The 15,617-nt window shown below is 44.2% G+C and overlaps 1 long non-coding RNA gene across 1 annotated transcript in view; it reads left to right on the top strand.

Moving 5' to 3' along the window:
* Nucleotides 1–6,923: 6,923 nt before the first annotated feature.
* LOC140741619 (uncharacterized) overlaps nt 6,924–15,617 on the top strand; it is a 60,415-nt gene continuing 51,721 nt past the window's right edge. Inside the window, exons 1-2 of the long non-coding RNA XR_012102097.1 lie at nt 6,924–6,988; nt 11,666–11,853. This is a non-coding gene — a long non-coding RNA (uncharacterized lncRNA). The remainder of the gene's footprint in view (nt 6,989–11,665; nt 11,854–15,617) is intronic.

Genomic DNA, 15,617 nt, shown 5'->3' with positions numbered 1-15,617 from the left:
TGTGCTGGGAGGGTGGGATGCTGCCACAGGTCCAGCTCATATTTTAAGAGGGGGTGTTGAGAGGTCACTTCCTTCCCTGTCTCTCACCCTGAGACATCTACCTCTGTGTGAGTCACACAGCTGCCATACCCTGGCATCCGGCAGTGAGGCGAAGAGCAGGACAGACTTTTCTGGAGTGAGCCCAGAGAGTCAGGATCATAGTGCAGTCTCTTTCCGTCTGCACCTTTAAGTCATTGCTGAAGACCTAGAAATTACTGTATCCTACAGGAACCAAACACATCTCTTGTTAGACTAGCAACTGCCTGCCAGATAATAGAGGGAAGGTGAGAGAACTAGAAAGAGGGGTGGGTGGGGATTTACAGGAGAGTGTAGGAAGGGTGGGAGACTGAGGCTCAATGACGATTGGAGGCGAGTTTATAGCAAATTCCCCTGGGAGGTGGATGAATACACATGGGTGTTGCAGGATAATTCTTCAGCTAGGCCTGCAGTGAGGGGCAGAAGTAAACTAAACGATGGCAATCGTTCTCTCTCTCCCCCGACACTGGCTGTCAGCCACATCATCCTCTCCCCACTCTGGGAGCAGACACCGAACACACTGCCCTCCCCTCCCCCTCTGGAATTGGGCATAAGACATGCAGTCCTCTCCGATAAGATTGTGGTGTTTTGCATGTGTATGAGGTACATGTGATCAAAACCATCAGAGTGAAGCTCCCTTTGTTCCGGTCCCACTGCAGATGACATGAAAAGGAGAAATTTGGGATGGGAAGAGAACCCTTGTGCTGTCTCTGAATTCAACACCTTGAGGCAATTTCTGTCTTATTGGACATGTTGTTTGTCAGTGAGTTCTCCACTGACAAAACCCTGTGGGGGAAATAAGAGTGGGAGGAAAATTTCATCCCAGTGTCTCAATAAAAGACTATCCACAAAGAAATGTTCTGACAACTTGGTTTGTTTTCTCTGGCGAGAAAAAGGTTGAGGGAAGCCCTAACAGAAATTTATAAGATTTTGAGAGGCAAAGATAGAATAGACAGCTGGAATATTTTCCCCTTTGCAATCTGGAATTGTATAATACCAGATATCATGCGTTTGATGTGACAGGTACAAATTCATAGATGCGCAGGACATTTTTCCAACACGTGAAGTGGTGTGTGCCTGTTCGATATTCCCCAAAGGAGAAACTATCCCAAGATTCAACACATACTGAGCAGGAAATTTTGCCCCACCCGCCTACAACCAGTGGGCAGCAACTTATTAAAACCAATCTGTCTTTACTGCTCTTGATTCTGTCTTTGTATGTTCCAATTGTTTATTTTAACATCATTTGTGAGACTTGGGACAATGCCAGTTCTCCAATTGATGGCAAACCTCTGCTTCTGAGAACATGGTGCATGGTTCTGGTCCCCATTTCCCTGGGTCAGACCACACCAGGACAACTGTCTAGCACAAAGTAAAGTTTCAGGAAATTTACAATCTCTTTCCACTGTGTTCCATCTTATGTTGCAGCTGTGAAAGTCCATCTACAATTCCGGTGAATGAACAGCAGGGTAAGGAATCTTATACAGTCAGAACCAAGACAAGTCTTTGTCTCGTGATGGAAAGCTCAGACATTCCACAAACCAGCAAGGAACATGGAAGCAACTCACATGCCCCTGCAACATCAGTTACAGGTACTGAGGGTTTGGCAGTGGGTCTGTCAAACATGGATTAAATCGGGAATGGAGCACAGTGCAATCATTCTGGGTTCCCAGTCCTGCTGCAGGTGTGGCAGTCCATCTAGTGGACGAGCAGCAGGGTAAGGAGTCGTATATGATCGGAACCCAGACAAGCCTCTGTTCCCTGCTGCAAGACTCTGACTTTCCACAAACTAGTAGGGAACATGAGAGAAACTCATGTGCCCCTGCAGCATCAATTACAGGCACAGTTACAGGTTTGGCAGTAGGATTGTCAAACATGGGTTAAATCTGGAAAGGGTTGTGCCAGACTCGCCATGGGAAGACCGTCCATGATTCCCATGTCCGTATCCTGTGGATCAGACCCACACTAGGAGCAGAACACACGATTCTCATCTCCAGAGTCACTGGTCAGCACTCCAGGAAGACTGTGCACAGTTCCCCAATCCTTGTGCCTGGGTCAGGAACACTGGGAGCACTATGTGTGTGTGGAAAGTTGGAAAACATTTTTTTCAACATTCTGACATCCTTCCACTCTCTCGAATATGATCTTCTGATTCCTGACAATGCCATGCTAATTTTTGCCACCCTGGCCTGTCATCGAGAGAATGCATGATGCGGGTTCTGCTCCGACTCTGCACACTATTCCCTTTCCCACTGGACAGAAATCTCTGAAACTCCGTAGAGCATCAATTAAAATGGAAACAACTCAAGTCAACCTCACTCACAGGTACTAAGGGTTGGGCAGTGGGTTTGTTGATTGGATTAATTCCGGAAAGGACTGAATGCTGTCAGGTATAGTTAATATTGGTGCTGATGCAGTCCCAGTCTCCGAATGCTTTCACCCTTGTCCTAGCCCTTACCACAATGATCAATGGCCACACTCCATATCCCGCAGTGAACCAGCAGTCTGCAACCTCTGTAGTCAGCTGTCAGGCTTGCATGGTCATAGCAGCTGGCCACTGGAGAGGTCTGCTTTGCAGTCAAGGTTCCCTGTCCTGCTGCAAATGTGACCATTCCAGCGGTGAAGCCGCAGGGGAATAAATAACTTGGATTTTCAGAGTTGGACATCATGTCTGCAGTGCCGACACCACCCTCCTGTCATCTGGCTGCTGGAGAAGAACGATTCTCATCTCCAGAGTCACTGGTCAGCACTCCAAGAAGACTATGCACAGTTCCCCAATCCTTGTGCCTGGGTCAGGAACACTGGGAGCACAATGTGTGTGTAGGAAGTTGGAAAACATTTTTTTCAACATTCTGACATCCTTCCACTTTCGAATATGATCTTCTGATTCCTCTCTGATGGCCGGTTGCCATGACTGTGCAGGAGGATGAGAAGCCTGCTCATCCCCATCCAGGCCCAGGAGAACACCCATGCTCAGTGCCTCCCCTCCGGTGGAAGACAACGCCAGATATGAGGGGCAAAGGGGAGGCTGAAACCCAGGCCTGATGGAGGAGAAGGCTCAAGCAGGGATATAATTAAAACTCTCGGCCACACACTCCCGAATGGATTTTACTGTCGGGTGCAGAGCCTGAACCAACTGCAGAACCAATTCCTCATCCACCCCAGTCTCAGACAGCCAGTTGGTCTGGAAGTCCCGCACTAATCTTGAGTACTGGGTCAACTTCTACTTCACTGGAGGCAATAAGGAAGCTGCTGAGGGAGCACCAAGCTAAGGCCACTGCTGCCAGGCCTGCCACAAAGTCCAGAAGTCCCTATGGGTCCAGGTAAAAATCATTGGTTCAAGAGAAGGAGGAGGGGAGTTGTTTACATTTGATATGGAACGGGGAGTGAGGGGTCAGGCACCAGGCCCAGTCGAAGATCGGGATTGGACTGAGTACATGGGCACAGCTTAGTTTGAGGCTCCTCCAAAGTGACCTGCAATTCCAAGCGACCCTGTATGGGTTTTTGGAGGGAATGAGCAGAAATGGGAAAGAGAGAAGGGAGGGAGATCTTCTGCATTAAACAATAACATCACAGAGATTGGTGGGCTTCTAAGTTTCCTGCACCCCCATCCTCTGCCTACTTTCCCTCCCATCACCCTATTTCACTCACACCCCTCCGGGATTCCATCCCTCTCACCCACCCATCACCCCACATACCCTCACTCTCCCTCCCCCGTTCCTCGCCCCTCCAACCTCCCATCCCCACCCCTCCAAGCTTGCCCCATGTCTTTCCAACCTCATACCATCCCCTCCCTGCCAGCTCTGCCATTCCATCTCCCTCCCCAACTTGCCCCCTCCCCCTACCTTGCCCCATCCCTCCCCCCTACCTCACCCCTCTCCCTGCCTCACCCCACCCCTCCTCCTCCCCCCCACCTCGCTCCGTCCTTTCCCCCTCCCTCCCACCTCCCCCATCCCTTCCCTTCCGACACGAGATCAAGTGGGTGCAGCTTTGCAATTAAAGAAAATGTGTGTCCCTATACAGAACTCTTGGTGCCCAGGGATGTGACGGGCCGACAAGGTGCCAATGGAGTGGGACAGGGACCCAGGCAGCCGTTTCTGTGGAGGTGACTGGCTGCAAAAGGAGCCATTCAGCGGGATTGAGATATCGCGAAAGTCAGCGTGAGATTTAAACAACAAGCGGGGTCTTTGGAAATGACAGCGTGACCAGGGGGCTCGACCTGGCTTGTTTGGAGGAGCGTGGTTGGTGGTGCTGACAGTGAATGGTGTGGCGATGTTGGGAAATAGTGTAGGTTCATGTAGGGGGACGATCTGAAAAAGAAATGGGGATTCGGGTCAGGACGGGTTGGAGTGAAGTTGAAATCAGCCATGGGGAATACAAATTGTGCTTGTACTTCAGGAGGAGGTAAGGTGTTACTCGTTTGTAAAGATAAACAGTGTGAGAAGGCATTACGACTGAAGCCTTTTTGGGCGTCTATGAACTAGAGAATGGGACTCCACAAGGCAGTATTTGCAGCCCTTTATTATTTAATATTATGATTAATGATATTTTCTCTGAGGTAGATATTAGGTGGGTAAATCACTTTTGCAGATAATGGCACTTTGTGGATCAGAGGGAAAAAAAACAATTTAATTGTATGTAGGATACAATTAGCGGTTAATAAGGTTGAACAGTGGGCAAATAGTTGGGGTTTTTAGCTTTCAGTAGCTAAAACACAAGTTATATGTTTTACAGAGAGGATCAATAGACCTATAGTTAATTTGAAATTATATAGTCAGACTCTTGAAGAAGGTCAGTGGTAAGATTTCTTGGCATGTGGCTGGATAATAAGCTGACATGGAAGCACCATATCAGTAAGATAATTGACAAAGGTAAAGTGGCATTAAATATCCTTGGGTGCTACACGAAAATCCCTGTTGACTATATTTGTTTAATTAGTTCATTACTTGATCATGACTGTGATTTATGGATCAGCTTTGTCTTCAAATTGAAAGTGTTTGGATGTGATTCAAGCTCAGGCTTTAAAACTGTTGTGGTGCAGTAAGGTCATCTTCTGTTTGAGCTTTACTGGTTGAAATGGGACAATTACCCTTACAGTTGCAGAGGATGAAGTTGTTAACATACTGTGTTAAGTGGGGGGGGGGCAGAGAAATGATCACCCTGTTAAAAGTGTGTTGGAAGAATGTTAGGAACATGACGAGAGTGTTTTTAGTTTTGGGTGGCTGGGTTCTTATCACACTAAGAAAATGGGTTTGCTGGATTATGTAATTTGTACCACTGTAGCTTTTTCGGTAACCCCACCAAGGTTTTCTCCGTGGCTTTAGTTGATTTTAGGTTGCATGATTTAATTAAATCAAAGGATCCTAATATGCCTGTTAATCTGTTGGTTCATCCGTATGTTAAGGAACATTATTGTGATACGTTAACCATTTTTACTGCTGGATCAAAAGATACTGTAATTTAACTGGGAACGTTGGTGTGGCTGTTTTTGTGCCTGAATTACAGGTAACATAGAAACATCTTACTAACTATTTATCAGTGTATACTGCAGAACTGGCTGCCATCATTTTGGGCTTGCAGTGGGTGGAGGAAATCTGTCCTTGCGAAGCTATAATTTGTTCATCTCCTTTTTCAGTTTTGACTAGTCTTAAAACATGTCGTTCCAGCAGTAGGTCTGATTTACTGCTGGAGGCTCTTCAAACTTTATTTCATATTCAAAGTATTGGTCTACGTGTCCTCTATTTATGGGTCCCTGCACATAGAGGTGTTGAGGGGAATGAGTGGATTAATTGTTTGGCTAAAAAAGCTGTTAAATTTCAGCTGTGGATTTAGACCTTTCACTGAGCAAATCGGAAGCCAAGGGATTGGTGGAGATAAGAATTCGGGGATTATGGCAAGACCTGTGAGATAATAGACATAAGGGGAGACACCTTTACAGAATACATAAAACTGTTGGATTGATGTGAGAAGTGGGTAAGACAAAAAGGGAAGGAATTATATTGACTTGACTTAGAATTGGGCATCTAATGCTTAATTATCCCTTGTATCTTGTTGGAAAACATCACTCTGGGGTGTCTAAAGGCTGATTTATACTTGTGCGTCGCATCTACGCCATAGGTGTCGTGTACCCTACGCCGTACCTACGCTGTACCCTAAGTGCACTTCTCCAGAAAAGTTCCTCGCATCGTGGCGATGCAGACCGCAACAACTGTGATTGGTCCACTTGGTAACATCGCATTTCTTCCTATGCATTTCTGGTTGCTTTTTCTCCACCAGGTCTGTAGGCTGTGCGTACACCGATGCGAAATAGATGAACCAAATCGTTAAATTTACCTGCCAACATGCGAAAATGTTTGAAATGCATTTCCTCGTCCATGTTTCTCACAAAGAAACTCAACACAGTGGCATAGAAACCCCAGCGCCAACTAACATTTTGGCCCACACCAACACATGCTCGCTATGGCGTAGAGCGACGCAGAAGTAAAAATCAGGGTTCCGGCGCAAGCTGCTGCGACGTAGCCCGTACGCACAAGTATAAATCAGCCTTAAGTGATGTCATCATCATGAAACACATTTTTTGACAATGTGACGCATACAAGGTTGAAAGAAAGAAAATGCAGGCTGCACTGCTAGCTTTGGGGGTTGACAATTTTCATTTAAAAACTTTTAAGTTATGGAAGTGACTTTAATTCACAATATTGTCTTTATTTAAAATCTATAGGTCTTTTTGGGTTAATTTAGTTTTCAGTGGATGAAGAACTAGTAGGGGTTTAATTCCCAACTCTACACAACACTCCAGTCCAGTTGGTGGAGGTAATGCACCTTGAAGTTGGACTGCCAACCACCATTAAAAGCCAGAAGAAGAAGAAATATCAGCCTTTTTTTGGTGATGATGGTGCAGTGTGGAAGAGAGGTAGGAATATAAATTATATAGTTAGGAAAATGCAAGCAGCTAGTAATGAAGTAGAGGAATGGGGACATCAGTGGGGGATTAAATTTTCCGTTGCAAAGACTCGTGTTATTTGTTTTTCCTGAAAGGAACATTGCACCCACAATTCATCTCAATTTGTACGGTAAGTCTCTTAAACAAGTCAGTGATAAATTTCTCGGTATGTGGATGGACATAAGGCTAATATGGAATGTGCATGTGAATAAAATTCTAGAGATGTGTAACTAATTTCCTTAAATGTGCTTAAGTTCCTTAGGTGTGATTGGGGTGCAAGTAGCAGGTCTCTTAAATGTATATTGCTTTAATCTGATCTGCCTTTGATTGTGGATGTATTACTTATGGGTCAGCCTCACCAGAGGTCTTGAGGCCCCCTAGAGAAAGATCAAACTCAGTCATTGAGATTATGTTGTGGTGCTATTAAGTCGATCCCAATTTCAGCATTACGGGTAGAAATGGGTGAAGTATCTACATCTACGCAGATTAAAGTTAGCAATCGTTATTGGGTTAATGTAAGAGAACATAAATTTGGTCATCTAATATTGGCAATGTTCGTAGAGTGTTGGGAGCAACGTATCACAAGGTCTTCATTTTGGGTGGATGGAAAGTGAATGGGCACAAAATATTGCATTGTTTAATGTGGAATATGGTCCCAGTGTACCCTTTCTATCACTCTTCCATGGTTTTTCCCATTACCTGCTGTTGCCTTCAAGAAAAGATCACAATGAAGAAGAATTGTGGCACAGGAAGTTGACGTGTTTTAGAACACGTACTTCAAATTGTAAGTCAGACATTCTGCTTGAGATTGGACAACATCTGTTGAGGCTGCAGGGTTGTGAATACATTTTGTGCGGGTTCTTGCCCATGTTGGGATTGAAGGAAACAAGGTGCTAGACCTTCTCACCAAGCAAACACTTAAAATAAAGGTGTAAATGTAGTGGCTTTGCATAAAGGGGAGGTAAAAGCCATAATTTACAAACTCCATTCAATCACTGTAGCAGCAAAGTTGGGGTAATGAAAAGAAAGGATGGCATTTATATAAAAATCGGGATGGTAGAAACTCAACTGGGAGATGGTTATAAAAGGAGGGAAGAAATTATACTTTCAGGTTTACATATGGGACATACGAGGTTGAATAATTTCTTACTCAGTATTAATATGCATGATATGAGCATTTGTTGAGAGTGCACTTGTCAAGAAACAATGCAGAATTTAATGTCTGAATGCAGTTCTGTGAGATGCAAAGGAAACATCTAATTGCTAAATTGAGATCTTTGGGACCGACACAGTCGCTATGGAAAGTTTGTTAGGATATCACTACCATGGTAATGTATAAAAGTACATATTTGACTTTCTGAAAAACATTAGATGTTTTGATATTATTTGATTTTTATTTTGGAGGGGAATTGAAGTAGGTCTACTTCCTGTCTCTTTGCTCAACACTCCAGCTCAGTAGCTTTCATGCACTTTGCATTGGTCTGCCAACCGCCATTAAACATGACTAGAAACGGAAGAAGGAACTTTTCAGTGGTCTTCAGATATTGCGGTTTATCAGGTACTTGACAAAGGCCTATTTAAAAAGTTCAGAGTTTCAAAGTGCATTTATTATCAAAGAATGTTCTAATTATACAACTTTGAGATTTAAGTGGAGTGGCCATAGACTGAGTGGCTTTGGTGAAAAGAATTGGAGGTTAAGCTAAGTTTCTGGTGAGTTGCTTTCATTCCTTGTCTGTTAGGCCCAGCCAGAGCAGTGAGGATGGATCCGGGGTCAGTGGTGTGTTCTTCATGCCAGATTTGGGAGTTCTGTGAGACCTCCAGTGTACTTTATTATTGCTTCAGTGTAAAGTGCATCCAGCTGCACCTCCTTACAGACTGTGTTAGGGAACTGGAGCTGCAACTGGCTGACCTTTGGCTCACATGGGAGAATGAGGAGATGATAGGTGAGAGCTTCAGAGAGGCAGTCACCCTTAAGTTGCAGGAGGCAGGTACCTGGGTGAACGCCAGGAGACGGATAGAGAAGACAGTCAGAACGGAGAATACCCGTGGCTGTTCCCCTCAATAACAGGTATATCACTTTGGATACTGCTGAAAATCTGTCTATACCGCCAGCTTACCACTCCAGGAAAAATTCTCCCTGTGACATGCCCCCCCCATCCTTTCATCTAATCACCTTAAAGTTATGACCCCTCAAATTAGCCATTGCCTCCCTTGGAGAAAGGCACTGGTTGTTCACTCTGCATTTGCCTTTTAACATCTTAAACACCACTATTAAGCCAACTCTTATTCTATTTTGCTCCAAAGAGAAAAGCTGTGACGTGCACCACTTTTCTTTATAAGACATGGGATCCAATTTAGGCAATATCTTGGTAAATCTCCTGTGCACCTTCTCTAAAGGGTTCCTGTTATGACTAAACTAAAACTGTGCCACTGAGGAGCTTGAATTGGGAATAATAAGTATTTATTCATGCAACGAGTCTCTGGGGGGGGGGGGGGATGCGGAGAGAGAGAAGGGATCCAGGAGAATGGAAGGGAATCTTATTATCCTTGTTATATTTGATCTTAAAGACGTACTTGACGTAGATTTATGTTGGAGCATTTTATTATTGAACTGCTTCTCAACCCTGTGCACGTGCATCCCTGTCACCATCATAGCTTCCAGTTCTGGGTGAACTCCTCGCATTGCCTCCTGGGAACTGAAGCTCTTTATTATAAGTTTCAATAGGGACACAAAGTCAGAGAAATGTATACAATATGCATCCTGAAATGCATGTTCTTCACAAACATCCACAAAAAAGAGGACTGCCCCAAAGAATGATTGACAGTTAATGTTAGAACCCCAAAGCCCCCCAGCTCCCCCCTCCCATGCATAAGCAGCAGCAAGGCAATGATCTCCCCCCCCCCCCACCAGCAAAAAAAGCATCGGTGCCCTCCACTAAGTACTCAAGCATATAACAAAGCATCAATAAAGGCACAAACTTGCAGTACCCCGAAGACTACTTGTTCACCTGGTATTTGACATAGATAGATAGATAGATACTTTATTCATCCCCATGGGGAAATTCAACATTTTTTCCAATGTCCCATACACTTATTGTAGCAAAACTAATTACATACAATACTTAACTCAGTAAAAATATGATATGCATCTAAAATCACCCTCTCAAAAAGCACTAATAATAGCTTTTAAAAAGTTCTTAAGTAGTTTACTTAAATACATTGAGTCCTAACCCCGGCACTTTAACATATCTTACTCCTGGCGGTTGAATTGTAAAGCCGAATGGCATTGGGGAGTATTGATCTCTTCATCCTGTCTGAGGAGCATTGCATCGATAGCAACCTGTCGCTGAAACTGCTTCTCCGTCTCTGGATGGTGCTATGTAGAGGATGTTCAGGGTTTTCCATAATTGACCGTAGCCTACTCAGCGCCCTTTGCTCTGCTACCGATGTTATACTCTCCAGTACTTTGCCCACGACAGAGCCCGCCTTCCTTACCAGCTTATTAAGACGTGAGGCGTCCCTCTTCTTAATGCTGCCTCCCCAACACGCCACCACAAAAAAGAGGGCGCTCTCCACAACTGACCTATAGAACATCTTCAGCATCTCACTACAAACATTGAATGACGCCAACCTTCTAAGGAAGTACAGTCAACTCTGTGCCTTCCTGCACAAGGCATCTGTGTTGGCAGTCCAGTCTAGCTTCTCGTCTAACTGTACTCTCAGATACTTGTAGGTCTTAACCTGCTCCACACATTCTCCATAGCACATAGCACAATCTGTCTCTCTCCTGAATAAGGGAAAACGAGGTGTCCCCATTTCACAGCGACAGGGGAGATGTAACAAACAACTCACTGATTTATGATGTTATCAGTCTGTTGTGTTGCTTTTTCTGAGCTCTGTGTCCAGAGAGTCAGCCCCAGAAAGGCTCGGGTCTCTGGACACAACCCACGGTAGCTAACCCGCTGCTCCGGATGTTCCGTATTCTCCTACGACGCCTCAGTCAGGCGCACCGGCCTAGAATCAGCCTGTCTCCAGAGCCATGAAAATCTGGCATCGTCAAGGTACGCTAGTCTTCCAGGCCACATCTTTAGGACATCAAAAAGCAGACAGTTGTGAGGCCCTGAGAGGGGGTCCCATTCCCCCAAAGTGTCAGGGTCCTCAAAAGAAGTTTGAAAAGGGAAAAAAGAGATATCAAAGATAGAAATAAAGCTGTTTCCAAAGATGCAAGCAAAGGAGTCGCCATTTAGCGCCATCATAACTTTGCTCCACTCCTCCAAAGTTATACATAATAACCATTTCTTCCCCTCCCCCTCCCCACCCCGAGAGAAAAATAAACAATAGTATATCCTCATGAACCTGCAAGGAACAATAACCCTTTCCAACAACGATTACAAACATTCTGTAGCTGATCTCTTTTCCTTTTTTCAAATTTTCAGCTGTTCAACATTTCAACTTCAATTGTAATGAGCAACGACAGTCCCCTCCACTCAACAACTTTCAGTCAGTCTCTAAGATGGTTTAATGGTTCTTTTTGGTCTGCTATTTGTTTCCACAGGTGTATTGCTTGCATTTGCTGAAATACTATGTGTCTTTCTGAGAACTCTGTTCATTTTTTTATATATGCTGACTCCTTTGGTGTACTGACAGGTGACGAGTCAAGCTATGGGTTAGAGCCTGTGGTCATAGATCCATGCAGTTCCTTTTCAGAGGTGTCCCTCACTCCGTCTGGATCTGGCAGGAATGTGGAGCTACTTCATCTTGCGCATATCCTTGCATGGGCCATTTGCCAGAATTGTGATCTCAGATTCGCATTTGATCTGCAAGCTTCAGAACTGGTAGGCTTTTCGCAGCCTTGTTGTGATACAGTTTCTGTTTTTCTTTCCCTTTCACTTTGACTATTTTGACCTTGTGTACTCCTGTAGGTGTCAACAGGTTTTCATGCATTAGAAGGTTAGTGTATATATGTCAACCCATCAGCATTTGGGCTGGTGAAAGGGCATTCTGCAGTGGCATGCTTCTGTAAATCATTAGACTTTTGTGTAAATCCTCTTATCCATCTTGTGCTTTTATCAAGAGACCTTTCACTACCTTGACCTCTCAGCTAGGCCATTAGATTTTGAGTGATGTGAGCTTGACTCGACTCCCCCCCCCCACCGCCAAACATTGGCAAAGGACTCAAATTCACAGCTCAAATTGTGGACCATGTCTGATACTAGTCCAAAGACCACAAAACTTTATACGTCTGTGTAGCCACATACCACAAAAGCCAATGTTATGAAAAACAAATTTGTTTCTTCATCATTCTGAATGTCTATAATTTCTTCTTGTAAGCTCTCTTCCTGTTCTTCCACCTTGCGAAGAAAAGGGTTAATTCCCCAGTCCAGAATTTCCAGATTGTTCAGATCCTTGAATCAATTCTTAAAATTCTTCTGCAGTGATTGCAGGTGTAAGCAGTACTCTTGCAAATCACTGTCTGTGAAAGGGAGTGGCAAACTTTCCATGCAGGGAAACTGTGAGAACATTCTCCTCCAATGTTTTGCTTGTATGTTTCCAATTTTTCAATAAAAGTAGGCACTGCATCTTCTGCCTGGATTAAATTGAAATTCTCACCCTGCAGTTTCATATTTAGAATGTTAATTTTGTGATACAGATTGGTTATGTATGCCACATCTCAATGTAGAAGTTCAATCTTGTTTCCCAAGCTCTTGTTGACTTTGCAAAAATTCAATGACTGTGTCAAGATGATCAAAGAAATATTTTAAGCAGCAGCCTTTTGACAGCCAATGCACTGCAGTGTGAAGAAGCAAGTATCAATCTCTTATTCTATCTTGACAAAACTGGTGAAACATTCTGCTATTTAATGGATGAGCTTTACCTTTGTTGGTTGCAGATATTACAAGAGTCATACATGGGGGAAAAAAATTCACTAGCTGAGGTTTTTGGCTACGAGATGCCGACGATGAATTACACAATAGATTGCAAAACAGACTTGGAATTTCTTTTTTTGTAAATGTCACTAAACCAGCATGGCGATATGTAATATATAGCGCTCCAATCTGTTGCACAAGAAATTGAGTGCCTAATTGGAATATTTCTGTCCTCAATATACATTTTGAGCTCGTCATAGATTGATTCTCCATTGATATTTGTTTTTACCATTTTACAAAAGAGAATCTCTTCATAATTTTTTTCATTTTTGATAAACCATTTTTTTTTTCTTTTGTGTGTTTTGGAAGTGCCTGCTCTACCAACAGTCAGTCAGGTCTTGTGCCTCCAGTTAGGGTGCCGCTTATCACCCCCTCCACCTGCAAGAATCCAACCCCGTTGGTGATCACTGGTCTAGATCATTGGTTCAGGGTGAAAAATGAAATATATAAGTGGAACATGTGAGGGAATTTCTTCACTTGGTGAAAGGAAAGTGGAAAGAGCTACCAGTGGAAGTAGATGTGGGATCAATTGCAAAACTTATCAGAAGTTTAGACAGTTACACTGATGAGAGGGTTATGGATGGCTATGGTCTGGATGTGGAAAGATGTGACTAGGCAGAAAAACAGGTCGGCACAGACTGGATGGGCTGAAGGGCCTGTTTCAGTGCTCTATGACTCTTGCCTCATCCTGCGATCCCAATCCAGGGGCTTGAACTGTCCTTCCAGCTGAAGTAGTGAACAGAAGAATCCATTTTTTAATACAGGATTGACCAGCAGTTTTTGGAAATTGACCATTTGGTAAACAATGCTCAACTGCCTTATTTGCATGATCAATCACCATTCACAGTACAGGTGTTAAAAGTCAATAGAAATGACAAACTGACAACTATGACACTTTGTAGTTAGTGAAGTAATTATACCCCAGTTGGTGTGTACTTCATAATTTAATTCCAATATAGTCTACTACATTAGGTGATCACACCGTGGTCTCTACGCTGGAAACACCAAACGCAGATAGGGTGAGCATATGAGTCAGCGGCTGGATTCAGTCCATGGGAGAGACCCTAGTCTTCCCTGTTCCTGTCATCGAAGCAGCCATCAATCTCCTGAAGCTGAACGTGGTTGGCATGCTGTGTTGGTGCCAGAATTGCAGGATGCTTCAGTATATTCTTCAAGTGAAGTCAAGTTGCTTTTTATTGTCATTTCAACCATAACTGCTGGTACAGTACACAGTAAAAATGAAACAACGTTCCTCCAGGACCATGGTGCTACATGAAACAACACAAAACTACACTAGACTACCTGAAACAACACAAAACTGCATTAGACTTCAGACCTACACGGCAATACATAAAGTGCACATAACAGTGCTAGACAGTACAATAATTAATAAACAAGACAATAGGCACAGTAAAGGGAAAATTACAATATAATAATAAATGATGTAAATGTAAACAATGTCTTAGCAGGAATTGAGAAAGAAATGAGCAAAAATTGCAAAGGGAGTGGAGTGGTGTTCAGGTGTGTGTGTGTGTTAGTGTCAGACTAGACTCTGGGAATTGGGGAATCTAATGGCTTGGGGTAAAGAAACTGTTACACAGTCTGGTTGTGAGAGCCCGAATGCTTCGGTACCTTTTGCCAGATGGCAGGAGAAAGAAGAGTTTGTATGAGGGGTGCATGGGGTCCTTCACAATGCTGTTAACTTTGTGAATGCAGCGTGTGGTGTAAATGTCTGTAATGGTTGGAAGAGAGACCCAATGATCCCTTCAGCTGACCTCACTATCGGCTGCAGGGTCTTACGATCTGAGACGGTGCAATTTCTAAACCAGGCAGTAATGCAGCTGCTCAGGATACTCTCGATATATCCTCTGTAGAATGTGGTGAGGATGGGGTGTATTGATTATTAACACAAACAATGCATTTCACTGTACAGTTTGATCTCCATGTGAGAAATAAATCTGAATCAGAAATGTCAGGAGGAAGTGTGAGGGAAGGCCTCATAGAACTCCCACTGGAGAGAGCAGGAAAACTTCTCCAAAGCTGCCATTCTGTGAAGGAAGTTGGCGGTGCAGCGGCAGCACAGGCACTGTCCGACCTGCTGAGAACAGACAGGAGGTTGAGGGAAAGACCTCCATCCATCCGGGAATGTCGCAGTTTCTGGCAACTGTATTGAACTGTACAGCAGCAACGCGCATGCGTAGTGGGCTCAGGACAGGAATCAATTAAGAGTGCGAGTTGGCTTCGAATGGTGGTGCGGCGAGGCACAGGCCTCACAATGCAGCTCCATCTGTGACCAAAGAGCGAGATGCTTGCGGTGCAATGATCTGTAGCAGTGAGAGCAGCTTGGCTATGCGGTGAGGCATGGACCCCATAGCGGAGCTCTGGCAGCGACCGAGGAGGGAGGTGCTTGGGGACCTGTACTGGTGAGAGCAGCCTGGCTGTATCTCCATCATCTCCTCCCGTGAGACTTGCTCTTACCTGCACCCGCACCTACTTCCTGACTGCTTCACACTCCCACTACCTTACCATAATACCATAAGACATAGGAGCAGTCATTGAGTCTGCTGCACCATTTGTTCCTGGGTGATTGATTTTTCCCTCTCAAATTCCACTTTCCTTCCTGTACCTTTCTACCTGTAACCTTTCATGCACATGAATCAATAATTGATCAA

The sequence above is a fragment of the Hemitrygon akajei genome, chromosome 18 (genome assembly GCF_048418815.1).
Source record: "Hemitrygon akajei chromosome 18, sHemAka1.3, whole genome shotgun sequence".
Taxonomy (NCBI): Eukaryota; Metazoa; Chordata; class Chondrichthyes; order Myliobatiformes; family Dasyatidae; genus Hemitrygon; species Hemitrygon akajei.
The sequence above is the reverse complement of the archived record's forward strand: the minus strand, read 5'-3'. Positions and strand labels throughout refer to the sequence as shown.